At 42.8% G+C, this 16,739-nt stretch overlaps 1 long non-coding RNA gene across 5 annotated transcripts in view; it reads right to left on the bottom strand.

The window, feature by feature from the left end:
• Positions 1 to 12,215, bottom strand: part of LOC103878465 — a 44,477-nt gene extending 32,262 nt beyond the window's left edge. For 4 of the 5 annotated variants that reach the window (XR_002517676.2, XR_002517677.2, XR_004177812.1 and 1 more), the window contains exons 1-2: positions 12,127 to 12,215; positions 6,751 to 6,900 (exon numbers count right to left, since the gene is read on the bottom strand). This is a non-coding gene — a long non-coding RNA (uncharacterized LOC103878465). Of the gene's footprint in view, positions 1 to 4,994; positions 5,063 to 6,750; positions 6,901 to 12,126 lie in introns of those variants that run through there. The other variant, XR_002517678.2, reaches the window with a different exon arrangement.
• Between the last annotated feature and the right edge of the window lie 4,524 nt (positions 12,216 to 16,739).

The raw sequence follows: 16,739 nt of genomic DNA, 5'->3' as shown, positions 1-16,739 counted from the left end.
CTTTTTCTTTTCTTTTCTTTTCCTTTCTTTTCTTTTCTTTTTTTACGTGTCATCTCGCTGTGCTGCCACAGCTGTTGCCAGGCTGGAGTGCAGTGGCGTGATCTTGGCTTACTGCAACCTCGCCTCCCAGGTTCAAGCAATTATCCTGCCTCAGCCTCCTGAGTAGCTGGGACTACAGGTGCACACCACCACGCCCAGCTAATTTTTGTATTTTTAGTGGAGACAGGGTTTCACCATGTTGGCCAGGATGGTCTCGATCTCCTGACCTCATGACCCACCTGCCCTGGCCTCCCAAAGTGCTGGGATTACAGGCATGGTGGGTATCTGTTTTGTAAGGATACATGGGATTGCCTTTAGGGCTCACCCAGAAAATCCAGATAAGTGCCTTCTCTCAAGATCCTTAACTTCATCACAACTTTTGTCATATAAGGTAATATTCACAGGTTCTGGGGATTAGGAGGTGGGTATATCTTTTTTGGAGGGGACATTACTCAACCCACTACAGAATCTTAACTCATCCAACCCTTACACCTATCCCAGGAGGCAGGTACTATTATTATTCCCAGTTTACAGATGAGAAAACTGAGTCACTAAGAGTTAAGAAACTTGCCAAAAGCTGTCAAAAGAAATTGACCAATAAAGATAATACTTAGTATTTGCCAAGGAGTTTCATACACTAACTCGTTTAATCCTCAGTCAACTCTATGAAATTGAAGAACGCAGGGGGCTCAGCTCCAGGCAATAGGCGGAAAGGCAGGTACCTGACTGGCATAAGGAAGCCTTGAGTTAGGGTCTGGGCTGGCCATATGACTTAGGTTCAGGCTCTGGGCTCCAGGCCACTGAGAGACTGGTTTCAGCAGTTCAGTGGCCCAGCACTATAGGAATGAGGTTATCAGCAGGAGCTAAAGTCAAGATTCAAAGTTCAAGGAGACTAGACAGTCTCTAGCAAATTGAACCTGGGGTATGAGTAAGGACTTTGGTCATTAGGGACAGGATGAGAATTTAGCCACTAAGCTTAAGCAAAAAGTCATGCCAGAGCCACCAGCTAGGTATTTTTGGTGCTTTCCTAGGGCCCAGTGCTTAGGTTGGTGCAAAAGCAATTCCAGCCTTTGCCACAACTTTGGCAAAAACCGCAATTGCTTTTGCACCAACCTAATACTAATCCCACCCACTTTCACTCATTAGTCTAGGGGAGGGTGAGTCTCCAGGTGAAGGGAGCTGCCTAGCAATGGGGTTCTGGAGTTAGAAAAGGGATGATGTTAGAATTCAGATTTAGGAACACCTCTCTTGCAATAAGAGCTCTGCAAATGTGGCCATTTGCCAAATGTCAGGGTCTTTGGTAGCCTCCCATAGTTAGAGCTAGATGAGGCCTAAAGGTCCTATGCCCTATCTGCCATCTACAGGTAGTGTTTTACAATAAAAGTAAGGCTCAGACCAAATTATTCCAAACAAGCAATGATTTATTGTCAAGACTACATGTTGGCTATGTAGACCGGAAACTTCCCCTTTCTGTCTTTGCGCAGAAATCACGCCCAAAGGCAGATTCAAGGATGTGCTAATGCTAGGACCAGCCCAGCCTCTATCGAATCAGTTGACAGGGGAGGGATATGCAGAGGACCCAGAGAGCTCTGGTCACTGAAAGCCCCACTCCTGGCATTAGAGACCTGAGCTTGCTACATTCTTCTGCTTCCTTCATGTAGGAATGACAACACCTGTACAATACTTCTAATTCTCAACCTTCAGACTCAGTCATTTCTGCCAAAAAGTAAGCAAAACTCTAATATATTTTACGCTAATTAACACATTTTCTGATATTGATATAAAAATTTTAAATGCCAGTTAACTACTCAAGTCACTTTTCATGTGGGCTCTGTTTATGTTGATCACCTCTAGGATGGTGTATTTAACTTGTATGTGCACATCACACTGTATACAACTGATTTTAAAGTCAGTTGCCACACAGACAATAAAACAATTTCCATAAAGACCCTTTTCTCCTATAGTAAATACGGATTTGTAGCTACCAAACCCAAATATGCAAAATGTCACTTGCTTCATTTCCTTTAAATCAGGCTATGTCTGATTCTAGCCCATATCCTGCAGGAGCAAAATCAGCCTTAAGCATTGCTTGGCATGCCTCCCTTTCAAAAGGTACCCCATGAATCCCAAGGCCCATTGATACCTAGGAAATATGAGAAGGGTCTCTAATGTCCTCTCCATCATGATCTAGTGGTTCTGGTGCCACAACTGAGAACTCTGTGTCCAGGACAGAATGTTCCCAGACACATCACAGCCATTTCCCCAAAGTCTACCTCTTCCCTGTGAAATTTGAGGACTCCACACCCACCAATATCTCTTGGCTTGGGAAAATCTCTGTTACGAATCCTACCTCTACTCTCCACCCTTCCCTTTTCCCTAGCTGAGTCATCTCCTAAATACACAATTAGATCATTGTTCAGCATTTTTTTTTTTTTTTTTGAGATGGAGTCTAGCTCTGTCATCATCAGGCTGGAGTGCAGTGGCGTGATCTCGGCTCACTGCAATCTCTGCCTCCTGGGTTCAAGTGATTCTCCTGCCTCAGCCTCCAGAGTAGCTGGGACTACAGGTGCACGCCACCATTCTCTGGCTGCTTTTTCTATTTTTAGTAAAGATGGGGTTTCATCATGCTGGCCAGGCTGGTCTTGAACTCCTGACCTCATGATCTGCCCGCCTTGGCCTCTCAAAGTGCTAGGATTACAGGCGTGAGTCACTGTACCTGACCCATTGTTCATCTTTTATATTATTATGACAATGAAAGTGCTATTTGGAGCCGAGGCATACAGTAAACCATGACTATTTTCCTTTTCTGTATAATATTTTGTTTTCTTAGGAGTTAGCAATTGACTTTTTGTTTGTTTGCTGTCTTAGTTTTCTAATGATCATTATTCAAACCCAGGCTTTTAGCTATTTGTCTAAATTTCCTCTCAAAACATTCCAGTGCATCATGTATTTTACCCATTTAATCTGCCTGGACAATGTCTCCTGCAGCCTTCTCATCTGATGCAATCTAGACAGGTGACTCTCAACCTGTTGCAGAGCTATCATCTGGGATCTTTCTTTTCCGGAAATTGGACTTTTCCCCTTTTTGTTCTGCATGTATCTCCTTCCTTCCTCCCTCTTCTATCCTATGTCTTCCTTTTCTTGGTTTACCTCTTGATTTGGTGGAACACATCCTCCAATAGCTTTCTAAGAAAAGGCAAACAAGAAATTTTTGGAAACCCATTGCGTCTTAAAATGCTTTTATTGTACCCTCAAACTTAACTAACAGTTTGGCTGAATATAAAATATTAGTTTGAATTTTATCTTAAAATTTTTGAAGGCATATATTAATTGTCTTCTAACTTCAAGTGTGGCTATTGAGAGGTCCGAAGTCTCCTGATTCTTGATTTCAAAAATGTAATCCTTTTTTTCCCTCTGGAAATTTTAAGAATCTTTTCATATTTAGTATTCTGAAATTTTATGAAGATGTGTCTTAGGTTTATATTAATTCACTATGCTGGATACTTCAATGAGCCATTTCCATCCAGAAATTCATTTTTTCCAGTTCTGGGAAATTTTCTTGAATTATATTGTTGATTAATTCTTCTCTGTGTCTTCTCTCAGGAAATCCTGTCATTTAAATACTACACCACCCTCTTGGACTGGACTTCAAATTCTTACTTATATCTTCTATTTTCTAGAAGAACTTTTAAAAACTTATTTTGAGTTCTGTCATTCTAATTTTTTTTTCTTTAAAAGTGACTTTTCATTTCACTTAGAATAAAATTTGAATTCCCTGTCATGGTGTGCAAAGTCACAAAAGATACTGCTGTTGAAAATGTCTAAAACTTCTCCTCACACCATATTTACCTTCTCGCACCTGTATTCCAATACCTTTCATCACTCAAGAATTTTGCATATTCTATTTTCCTCTTCTGAAAAAGCTCTTGCTCCAACTTTTTACCTGACCTTTTTCATATTGCAGGTTTTGCAATATCATTTTTAAGAAGTCTTCCATAACCTCATAAACAAAATGTTCTTTCCTGTTATTCTCTTCCTAGTACTCCGTTTTCTTTCTTTAACGTCTTTATTAATTCTTTCAGTAAGGGTGTGTAAGTAGAAAACTCTTAGTTTTCTCTGCGTGGAAAGGTGCTAGTATAGCTGAAAATGGAATCCTGGCTCAGCAGTCACTTTCCTTCAGTCTTTGGAAATATTATTTTCATTGTTTGGCATTGTTGGTTATGAAAAGGTTTCTGTCAATATTCTCATTCCTCTTTAGATCATCTGGCATTTCTTTCTAGCAGCATTTTAGACTTTCTCTTTGTCTTTCATATTGTTTAGTTTCATTATAATGTGTGTAGATAAACATTTTTTGTACTTCTCATGTGGGACTTAGTTTCAATCTCAGGACTTGTGTCTTTGTTCAGTGCTGCTTCATCCCACCGTTCTCTTTTGGATATATTGCTCAAGGACATACTACGTTTTTTTCTTCTAGTACTTGAGGTCACATGTATTGGAGCTCATCATTCTCTCCTTTATTTCTCCTCTCTTGTTATTTGTCTTTACAGCATTTAGGGTTTTTCTTCAGAGAAGTCTTTCAGATTTCTTGTTCTCTCATGAGTTGTGTCTATTCTGCTGCTTAATTTACTGAGTTTACCTCTTCTTTCATTTACTGTATTTTTCATCCTTAGAATTTCTATTTGGATATTTTTTCAAAATTGCCCAGTCCTTTTTCAAAATCTTAGTCTTTTCATAATGCCTCATGGAGTCATTTCCTACCTACATCTCCTTGTACATTGTAAATATGTTGACTTGAAAGTCTCCATCAGGTTGCTCTAGTCTCACTAGGTAGGGATTGTAGCAGGCTTAATGGCAGCCCCCCAAAAAGGCATTCCACATCCTAATCCCTGGGACCTGGTGATATTATACAGCAAAAAAGAAAATATCACCATGCATGGGAAAAGATGTGACTAAAGTGAGGATCTTGAGAAGAGGATTTTATCCGGAATTATTCAGGTGGATCCTAAATGCAATCACATGTATCCTTATAAAAAAAAAGGAGGTGTTTTGAGGAGAGTGTGATGTAAAGACAGAGGCAGAGATTAGAGTGATGTTACTATACACCAATAAATACCTGGAGCCACTGGAAGCTGGAAGATGCAAGGAAGGGACTCTCACCTAGAGCCTTCAGAGGGAGTATGCTCCTGTTAACACCTTGATTTCAGACTTCTGTTATTTTAAGCTACCCAGTTTGTGGCCATTTGTTACAGCAGTCACAAAAAACTAGTATGTCCATGAATTATCCAATTTTTAAATCTGACTAGTCTTACCTTCAGGTTTTGTCATTTCTGTTCTGTTGGTGTATCTTCAGTGAGAATTGTTTTTTCCCAGAAATCTTATCTATGCCTTGGATTGTGGAGTTGTCCTAGGTGACAGCTTAACCTTTTTTCCCTCCTAGGGAACTGCAGGTTTGAATTGTTCCTGGTCTGTTTTGGTCAGCACAGAACCACACAGAGTAGTGTGAATTTGGCCTACACCCATGCATACTGTAGTGTGGGGTTTCTGATCTCTTGAGGGTGATTGTATTTCCACCCTGTCGTGAATTCTTATCATTTTGTGTTGTCTTGACATCCATTTTGAATGCAAGTTTTAACTTTCTTAGGCCAGAAACAGGGTTCAGTCACCCTTGACACAGTTTCCAGTTCTACACCGCACCCAAATATCTCAAGCTGGTGGACAGAAGTAAGAATTTAGGAGCATCTCTCTTACCGAGAAGACTGGGCTCCCTGCTGTCTCACGGAAATTTTCCTTTAAATGGACCATCAGGCATTTGCCCATGAATTTAAAGTACTCCATTCCCTATTCCCTTATATGTGCTGCTAGTCACTAGATGTGCTCTCTCTCTGCCTGACTCATCATTCTCATCATTCCTGGGTTGATTGCAAGACCCGGGGGTGGAGGACAGCTCTCCTGAATTATTATGCCCTCCTTGTCCAGGATCTGTAAATAAAACTCTCTGAACTTGTTTTCTGTTGTGCTGGGTATACTGAATGTGCATCTTCCAGCTGAAGAACTAGGGGCTGCCCTAGGCTGGCCTTTCCCCAGGATGCCAGGTAGAACAAAAGGTCAGCCTCCCAGTGCTAGAGCCATGGTCAGGCAGGTATAACGTGAACATGGGTCAGACAAGAGCCACAAGGGCATCTGCCAGTAGAAACAAGCTTTCTTTGTGAACCCCTGGTGACGGTTTGGGCAACTAGCTACGAGGCTGTTCACCAGGTTAAAGAAGTATCCCTTAAAGGCACTGTAAATGCCATATCCAGCTCCCCTTCATTTTCCATTTAGGCAAAGTTGCTAGCTTCTCTAGTACTGGAACCCCAATTTAGCCAACAGCTCTTGAAACACAGTCATAGATCAGGGAGGCCATCATGCTTCTTACTAACTTCCTGAGCAGGTGAACAAAGTTCTTATAGTCTCTCCTCATTGATGTGGCACCTTGACTTTATACAAGAATCCCAGTCCTGACACCTAATCCATGAGCTACTTATGACTCCCGCCATAAAACTTTCTGTCTACTCTTAATACCCCTTTGGGTCACAAGAATTTATCTCTAATACTTTAATTGGGGTTTTAGTTTCGTTTGGCGTGTGGACGTTTTTCTTCTTTTAAATTTTTTGTATTATGTTTTGTCAAGCATATGTATGTGTTCATAGCAAGATGCAAGACTTTACACACCTGTTCTGTCTTCCGTCTTCCCTGGAAATCTCAAAGCTTCCTTCTACAATTTGAAGTGAGGGTTCCCTTCACACAGTCTCATTTTTCTGGCAAGGTGAATATTAGAACAGTTTTCAGTTTTCACTGTGGATCAGAATCACTAGGGACAATCTGAAAGATACAGAAGCCAATGCTTTACCCTGAAAAAGTTAGTTTCTGTTTTAGGGTGGGCCAAGGTATAGGTATTTTCTGCAATGTCTTTAGGTGTTTCCACTGTGCAGCCAAAGTAAAGAAATATTGTCCTAAGGGATAATACAGCTCAGCTCCAGAATTCTAACCATCCAAATAGAAACACATTGGGCTGGACCTAGGACTTGACTCAGCAGAGAATGGGCCAACCAGAGAACAATCTAGAACTTTAGTTCAAGAATGCTACAATAGAGCACTAGATAAATATGAGAAGCAGGTCATCAAGTATCCAAGGAGTTGAGTAGTGAACCACATGTTCTCTCAGGAAACAAATTTCCTGCAAAGCTCCATGGAAACCAGTTATGGTCCAGTGCTTAAGGCATTCAATCAATCAATCCTCATCATGGAAAAAGCTGGAACTCCAGCTCTCCATTATGCCAGAAGAACAGTTGGTAGTACTCCAGCCATCAATTCTGATGAGGCTCATCCTGCTGCTGCTTGCTATAACATGCAAGCCTTGGACCCAGCCTGTGATCATAAAAACTGAGCTGGCAGGATCCAGCTGGAGTTGAAGTTCTATCATATTGCTATTAAATCCTAGGCCCTGATCACTGCAGGGCAGGGGCCAGTACTTCCTTGATCATGCAACAGAAAAGCCAGGGTCCCACTTTAGGAATCTAAATTCAGTCCTACCAGATTGTTGGGTGCGATCTCAGAGAGTCGTGGACAACAGGGTACACATGTACCAGCTACTAATCCTGTGCCCATGAGCTTTCCCTCTAATTATGCTACTCAGTGATCAGCCCAGCAGGTCTGTCATATATGCTATCTAGGCTTCTCTCATTGCTTACATGAGGATACTGTATTTTTTACTTATTAATTTTTGTTGCTGTTTCTTACATGTAGAATGTAAGCTTCATTCGGGCAGATATTGCCTTTGGTTCACTGTCTAGGTTGGCTCCTGACACATAGGTGGTACTCAATATTTTTGATTGAGTGAATGAATGAATGGGTGGATGAATGAATAGATGAAAATTAACAAGCTTGAAATAGGAGGTCAAGAACCTAGGCAGGTAGTTACAGTAGACTGATGTCTCTAATGCCTAGAAATGGAGGTGTAGCCTTAGGCAAGTCATCCTAACCCTCTTAAGACTTAGATTCCTCATGTGTAAGCTACATAATAGAGGCTTTTATTTCTAGATTAAAATGAGTTAATTCATGACTTGAGACCATAAAAAAATTTATTATGAATGACTTCAAATCCTTCCACATGTAAACAGAGCCACTTTCTTTCTGACTCACTTTGGAGATAGATCCAAGGAAAGACTTCAGAAAAAGCGAGGTTACCGTGAGTCAAAATAGTAAAAGCTGGGTGTTTATTTTCAAGTGGACGATCATGGTTGTTTCCCCTTAAAAAAGAATCCACTATTTTCAGAATTAAGAGATTAAGGGCTCCTTAGGGAATACCTTCCCCCATACTTGCTGGAAATGAGGCAATGGCCTAATAAAAAAGTCATAAAAATAAAGATAATTATTTGGCCAGGTGTGGTGGCTCATACCTGTAATTCCAGCACGTTGGGAGGCTGAGGCGGGCAGATAGCTTGGAGGTCAGGAGTTCGAAACCAGCCTGACCAACATGGTGAAACCCTATCTCTACTAAAAATACAGAATTAGCTGGGCTTGTTGGTGCATGCCTGTAATCCCAGCTACTTGGGAGGCTGAGGCAGCAGAATCCCTTGAACCTGGGAGGCAGAGTTGCAGGTGAGCTGAGATCACACTATTGCACTCCAGCCTGAGCAACGAGAGCAAAACTCTGTCTCAAAAAAAGAAAGTTATTATTATTATTATTTGACATCTTTTTTTTTTTTTTTTGAGACGGAGTCTCGCTCTGTCACCCAGGCTGGAGTGCAGTGGCCGGATCTCAGCTCACTGCAAGCTCCGCCTCCCGGGTTCACGCCATTCTCCTGCCTCAGCCTCCCGAGTAGCTGGGACTACAGGCGCCTGCCACCTCGCCCGGCTAAGTTTTTGTATTTTTAGTAGAGACGAGGTTTCACTGTGTTAGCCAGGATGGTCTCGATCTCCTGACCTCGTGATCCGCCCGTCTCGGCCTCCCAAAGTGCTGGGATTACAGGCTTGAGCCACCGCGCCCGGCCTATTATTTGACATCTTTAAGATGATGGCTCTCTTGCTTAATTCGATTTAACCAGGGAAATTTTCTACAGTTGACTTTCAAAAAGCACTTTGCAAATTTATTTAATGCTTCCTTAGTTTGGGGACAGAATGGTTTTGGAGACAAATGTGGCCTTCCTGTCTTAGGGTTTAATAAAGGCTGAGATGTTGGGGTGTGGGTGGAGGAGATAAATATGGGTCAGCATGGCTTCCTTGGGTCTCCCATGGCATCACAGAATATTAGAGTTGGAAGGGTGGTGAGAGTTAATCTGTGACCACCCTTGCCTGGGTCCAGCCCTAGTGAGAGGAAATTTATTTGAACATCTCCTCTGCAACCCCAGTCCATTTGCATTTTGCAAAGCTTTCTTAGCAAGGACTTCCTGATGCTGAACCAACATCTGTGTCCTCGGAACTACTGCCCATGGGCTCAGATCTCCTGGGAGTGCACAAAATAACTCTTATTCATTATGACTTGGCATCCCTTTATGACTCCCTTGTGCTTTTCCTCCCTCATCCATCCCCCTCCTGAAAACTCTGTATGGCTTGCCAAATACCCAAAAGAAAGGGCAAGGAACCAAGCTCTGCCTGGTAACACTAACATGCAGCCCACGATTATTGGTTACTCTTGAGTGGCATCAGCTCATTTTCCCTCACCTGCTCTCCAGACTTCATATCATTCTTGGCACAAGGGGAAATAACTTTCTCTCTCTCTCTCTCTCTTTTTTTTTTTTTTTTTTTTTTGAGATGAAGTCTCACTCTGTCACCCAGGCTGGAGTGCAATGGTGCAATCTCGGCTCACTGCAACCTCCGCCTCCAGGGCTCAAGCGATTCTCCTGCCTCAGCCTCCCAAGCAGCTGGGATTATGGGCATGCAACACCACCCCCTGCTAATTTTTGTATTTTCAGTAAAGACAGGGTTTCACCATGCTGGCCAGGCTGGTCTTGAACTCCCGACTTCAGGTGGTCCACCCACCTCAGCCTCCCCAAAGTGCTGGGATTACAGGCGTGAGCCACTGCGCCCAGCTGGGAAAATAACTTTTTAAGGGATCAAAGAGGTTAAAAGTCAGGTGTGTCTTCTCCAGGAAAAAATAATCTCTCAGTGGTGTCAACACAACGAATAGGGTTCCTCACAGCCTTTGTATCTGAGGTACATCTGAAATCTTTCCGGGTACTGTGAAGAACCAGTAAAATGAGTGAGTCTGGGTGATCCACGTGATAGTGAGCTTTGCCATCCCTAATGAGGGAGAAAAAAAATCGGAGAAAGGCATTGCTTATTTGCCTGCTCAGCCAAGGGTTGGGTGGGAGGATGGTGTTTGTTAACTTTAAGATAGCCTTAATTTTATTTGTTTTTCCTAAGCAACATCTGCTTGTACAATGATTAGGCATTGACATTCACTGACACAGGAAGTAAAATGTCTGAGGTTTGTGTCACCAGGAGGGTTCAACAACAAAATAAGACAGACACTCATGGGAGTGATTTGAGTGCATTTTTCACACTGTGCAAAGGTTCATTCTAGAAGAATGTGTAGTATTCAGAGGATGCAGCCATTGAGAATGCGGTTTTCTTTAGCAATAGGAGGTCATTTTCCCTAGAACTGTGGGCACGGGATGGATGACGAGGGACACTGACCATGTGCATGCGCCATGTGAATGAATGCCTAATGAGGACTGGCGGCAGCAACATCTCAAAAAATACTTTCTGAATAAATGAATAAATTTCTCAGGCACACAGTGAAAAGAATGCAGTACATTCTGTGCACTCTTTCTACATTACAGAGTACATTTACATATATTATGGTATTTTCTTTCCTAACCTTCCTATGAGGACTAGAGCAACCCCCACTCTCCACCCCACCCCCCACCAGCCAGCTTCTGCTTTTTACAAATAAGTATCTGGTCCTTGCCCTATGAGTTAGTGTTGGAACTAAGGTGAGTTTCCTAATCCTTGATAGAATTCCAACACACTCCGCCATTTGGCCAGTGACTTTAAGGAAAACACTCTCGATTCTTAGTTCTCTTTTGTTATATCAGAATATAGCATCAATATATGCTGAATGCCCTGCTCCCTTCCACCCTCCTCCCTTGGTTAAAAAGAAAAAAGCGATGCTATCAAAAATCGGATTTTTGAGCATGTTAAGTATTGTAGGACAAGTGTGACAAAAAGGAAAATAATATAATTTAAAAGTCAGTTATTCCATTTCCCAATCTCCTCTTCTAGACTTCCAGCAATAGGCGTTTGAGTAGATATTGGAAAAAGTGTAAAACATGGCAATCAATTGAATTTTTCCTGTTAATGAAATGAGAGAATCAAATGCCTCCACAGAGAAGTGGTATGGCATTGTCCCTCGACTCTGAGGAGAAGGTGGAACCAGACTTCAGACTCCAAGAATGCAGGAGATGTGGAACACACCTTGGAGATGTACTAGCTCAACCCTGTCAGGTTACACATGAGGAAGCTGAGGCAGAGAAGGCTCATGAAGAGTGATGTAGTTTTCAGAGGCAGGGCTGACTCTCACCCCCAGGTTTCCTAACTTCCAGAGCCCTTACAGCTGTGGGCTCCAACTGTCTGTTTCACTGGCTCCCTGCAGCTGAAACAGCCGTTTTCATCACTGGGGTCTTTGTTTGTGTGTGTGTGTGTGTGTGTGTGTGTGTCCACAGGCATGCCCTATTTTCTCATCTACCCCCCTCCCACAAAACAGAGTTCAACACCTATAACCAAGCACCATAAAGCTGTGCATTAACATTTCAGTACCTACAAAATAAAATTAAAGGCTTTCTCTTAGCCTTGCTGTGTCTCAACAGTAAGGATGAAAAACCAAACTACAGTGCTCCCTAAATTGTAGCTGTCCCCAGCAATTTCTAGATTCCACTTAAGAGATCAGTCTCAAAGAACAAGCAGAGGATGAACAGGAATCTGGGAAAGCTGTCAGCAGCTCCCCACTCTATCCCCCATGTGGGTCCCCACCCCCTCCTCAGCCTCAGCCTTGGCTTTTGGAGCCCGCTGCCCTCTTGGGACACAGTCCGCCCTCCATCATCCTACCTACTGGCTCCGCATCCCTCTCACGTCTTTTTAAAGAGATATTTTGGGAAGCAGCACACGCACATCCAGACACCAATTACTCAATCTCCCAGCAAGTATGGAGATGATGGAAGTATAGCCCTCCGATCTCCTAGCAACAGCGTGGGGGAGGCTGCAGCGCGAGCTGGTTGCCCAGCACCACCCTGCGTAGAAGGCATTTGCGCATTTCACTTTTGTTGTCTTTGACGGCCATTTCTAAAACGGGCTGGCTGTGTATTCTTGGGGGGATTTTAGGCACTTAAGTTATTCTTTTAAAAGATCTCTGCTGACATCCACAGGTCCTATAATTAACATCTCAAGCCTGCACAGGCCGGAAGTGTTCAGGAAGTGTTCCGTCACCCCTAAAAATACAGAGCCCCTCTAGGTCCTCCTCCGGCAGTTTATTAGGGATTTGTCCGGACTGTCCCCTCCTTCCTCCACGCTGCCCTCTCTCGCCTTTACACGTATTCACCCCAGATGTGGACTCAAGCACTCTTTTTTTTTTTTTCCCTCAAATTTGTGAACTCTGCCCTCTTTAAAAAAATCAAGAGGATTACAGTCACTGGACATCTTAGTTTGCTTTCTAGCCTAAAAAGACTCCCTGGCTATAGCATTACTTCACACCTGTTGTCCCACTGCCTCCCTAATCTCCAGCTCTGCTCCCCCTGCCCACCTTCCACAGCAAATGTGTCACTGACAAGAGGAATGTTTGACAAACTGGAGTAAGAATTGATTAAATGAGGGAGGGAGGTGAGAGCTAGCGTGATAGCTAACTCTCCTCACTGGAAATACTCAGAATCCCAGGGGAGAAGGTTGTTGAGTGCAAAGGCAGTCCTTTCTGTAGTTTATAGCAGAGGGATGGATATTTGGGGAAAGAGAAATAGAGGATCAGAGAGAAATGCGGGATTTCCATTATCAATAAAAGAAAACTAAAGGGCGAGAGACTTGAGGACAGCTGCATCGGTTCTAAATCCAAGGCTCACATCTGTTATTTCTGACCCAGGGGCCCGTCAACTTCGGGAACCCTTGAGAGACTCAAGCCTTCTGGCTCAGGCTTGAGGGTAAGGGAGGGCAAATGGAAACACAAGGACTGAAGTGCTGCTCTTGAGGAAAGGGTGGAGTGCCAAGGATCAGGAGGGAGGACTGAGTGCTTTGTTGCAGGAGCACTGATTGGAACAAACAGGAGAGGGCACTAAACCTACCCTAAGTTAACAACCATCTCTCAGATGTTGGGTGTAAGAAATGATGTCTGAGATAAGAAGATTTGACTCTAAAATAATCTTCCAAATTTTATTTCAGCCAAGTAATAGGCTGTTTCTTCAATAAACAAAGAATTCGTCTGTTTTCTCTTCTGCCTGTCTGTGCCCTGGTTTGCTCTTCCTTGGGCCAAAAAGTTTACAACATGATGTTATTTCCAACAGCCTCCTCTGTGGGACTCATAGCTTACCGCACAGAGCTTTGCCAGCCTTTTCCCTTCTAGCCCTCCTGAGGAGGCTCCTGGTAGGTGCTGACCATCTTGTTTCTTGATGGAATTCAAGCATGAACCATTTGGGTGATGAAGCCATAAGCTAGGGCTAAAACTCTACTGGAAAAGGAGAACAGCAATTCTCACCCTGGCTCCAAATTGCTGGACAAGGTCTATGGTGGGACCCACGGCCACCCATGAGCACATGAACTCCTGTTTGCTCCTGGCACTGATTCAGGGACTAAAATAAGCCTGGGCTAGGAGGCTGAAGGATTTCAAAAAGGAGAATGAAGGTTGCGGGAGAGACGAAAAAGGCAGAGTAGTGCCTGGTCACTGCTTGTGCTTAATAGTACTCTTTAGAAGTGAGAAATTGGGTAGAGGTGATAAATCTGTTTCTAAGCACAACTCTAAAGAAATTGCCACAGGGAAAGGAATTTTGGTCTTACAGGCTTCCTTCTAGTATTCTCAGTAGCTACGCACATGGACTATAGAAAGCCCACATAGCTTAGATGTCTACTCCTACTGGGAACACTGGGATCTGCTAATTCTACAGAGAAGGGTGGATTGATCAGAACCCCTCTCTAGCTCCCCTGAGCACCAACTTTAATAGGAGCACAAGGTTAGAGCTCAAGGACCCTCCTTGTTTATATCAAGTTTAAAAACGTGGATTCAAATTTATAGTTGGGAAAGAGACAGTTTTGGGAAGCCTCTCAGCTAGGTTAAACAGAAAGCCAGGGTTATTTCTCAAGTCTATGGACTCAAGATCAGACATCTAAAGGTACCCTGGCTCCCAGAAGGCTGAAAACCAGCTCATGCTCTCTGCCTAAAGCTGTGAGCTTGACCTAAAGTCCAAAATGGAATGAAAGACTGAGCCACAGATGTTGATGAGGGTATCTAAGAGACTGTGAGAATAGAATTTCTTCCACCATTTTGCTCAGGACTAGTTCCATGTCCAATAAATCTTATGAATGGCCACTTATTCTTCCCAACTTCATGGAGAAATATACCCAGGAGTAAAGCATGATCTCAAGTGTTATTTCTGAACCTACTGAGTTTGATGATTTTGTCGCTTATCTGAAGTTCTGCATGTTCAAGTTCTGCTCTGACACAGGCCTTTGTCAGGAGCCCAGTTACCATGGCAGTGCCTCCAAAATAGAACAAGCCCAACACACATCCATAGAGGGTACAATAAATAGAATAAGTACTACTTACAATGCATTATTTGGCTTCTACTGGGTAGTAATTTGTGCAGAGTTGAAAATAACTACAGCTCCCTCCCTTCATTTAATTAAAGGAAAACAATTCCACAAATCGGAAATGTGCAGTGTTTATAACAGAGTGGAACTCGAGTTGCTGCATGATCAAGAGGCCAGGATCATGGGTAAATTTACTAGGGAAAAGTTAATGTATTAAAGCTATGGACATTCAGAGACTAACTCCAAAGCACTCTTTCTTACAACCCACCTTATACTGTGATTTGGTTTGAGGCACCAGCTAAGTATTAATGAAGAGTAGCACCTAAGAAATGTGACATTTTTTCCCAGTAGTAGAAAGAACATTTCTCTCTTTTTGCCCATGGCCATCCTGGTTTACGTCTATTGTCCCATGACACCCTCAAGTGGCATGCTTTGGATCAAAAATTACATAGGCATCCTAAATATACGTAACCCCAGGGTTTAGAAGGCTGGCGGGGAACTGCACTGAAGAAAATATCTAAAATTCCCTTTGAGAAAGAAGATACTCATGTTTATGGTAGATATTTCAACGAATATTATATAGTTTGGGCTGTTTCTAGGTAAATCCATATGTCAGGGCCTCCAGTCTCTCATGTTCTCCCTGAGAGCACCTCCCCCTTACATAGAGCAAACAGCCTGACTCAGAGGAGAACGTCTTTGGAATCAGACAGGTCTGGGGTCTAGAAATAACTTTGCCTCTTATTCTGTGAAAGTCTGTTAGCCTTGACCTTATACATTACGTGCATAAAAATGAGGCTAACATTCTACTTTAATTGGCTTGCTGTGAAAACTGAATGATGCTGTGTGTAGGTACAAATGCCGAACACAATGTCTGGTCTATAGTGAGAAGTGGTTATTTGTGTCTGTTTTCTGTTTTGTTTTGTTTGTTTTCCTACAACAGCTGTGGCTAGCATGGTAGACTGAACAGGCATGACCTCTGGGATCAGTCAGAACTATAAATGATTGATCCCTCGACAAGTTAATTAACCTCTGATGCGCCCCACCTCAAATCTTAAAAAGTAGGCGTCATCCAAAACATCTCACAAGGTGTAGTGGGGAATGACAGCAATGACAAATGGAAGTCACCAAGCATAGATCCTGCCACTTAGTAGACAGTTGTCACATTTAGGCTCCCTGGGAAGCAGACACTGGGACGCAGAACAGAATGTAGGATGTTTATTAAGGAGCGTCACTGAGATCAATACTTGTGTAAGGAAAGAAAGGGAAACAGGATTGGTCAAAAAATGAATTAAACTGCTATATGGGTCTAGGGATAGTCTCAACGTTCCCCCAAAGGGAACGAACTCTGGCACGACTATGGCATTCCAGAGTTCTCCAAGTCCGGCCAAGATAGCTAGGCTTTTAGATTCCCACATTTATTAGTCACTGGATGCAAGCTGTCCCAGGAAGATGCATGAACTTGAACAAGGTGGCTTTCTGTAGCTGTAGCAGCCTGTGAAGATGCAGACAGCTGTAGGCTGTCTGCTACATTTCCAGGAGCCAAACTGACAATTCCTACAATGAAGAAGTATTTGGAGGGCACAGCTCTGTGTCCACCACAATCCACTCCTCTCACTACTTAAAGCTACTGCCTTATATATATACAGAGAATAGCTTGACACAATTCCAGCAGGCTTCTCTTCCTAAGAAAAACCCGGAAGAGAAAGATTTGTTGGTCAAATTACAGTCCCTGCCACTGCATGTGGTCTTAGTGACAAATGTACGATTGTCTTCCTTCTCCATGATCTTTTCTAGACTTTCTTCCCTCCAGTTTATCACCTCTGCTGGTTTTCTTTTTTCCTTTTCTTCTTCTTTTCTTTTTCTTTTTCTTTTTTTTTTTTTTTTTTTTTTGAGATTGAGTTTCCACTCTGTCACCAGCTAGAGGTAGAGCACAA

This window comes from Papio anubis, chromosome 13 (assembly GCF_008728515.1).
Source record: "Papio anubis isolate 15944 chromosome 13, Panubis1.0, whole genome shotgun sequence".
NCBI classification, from domain to species: domain Eukaryota; kingdom Metazoa; phylum Chordata; class Mammalia; order Primates; family Cercopithecidae; genus Papio; species Papio anubis.
This window is presented reverse-complemented; position numbering and strand designations above follow the sequence as displayed.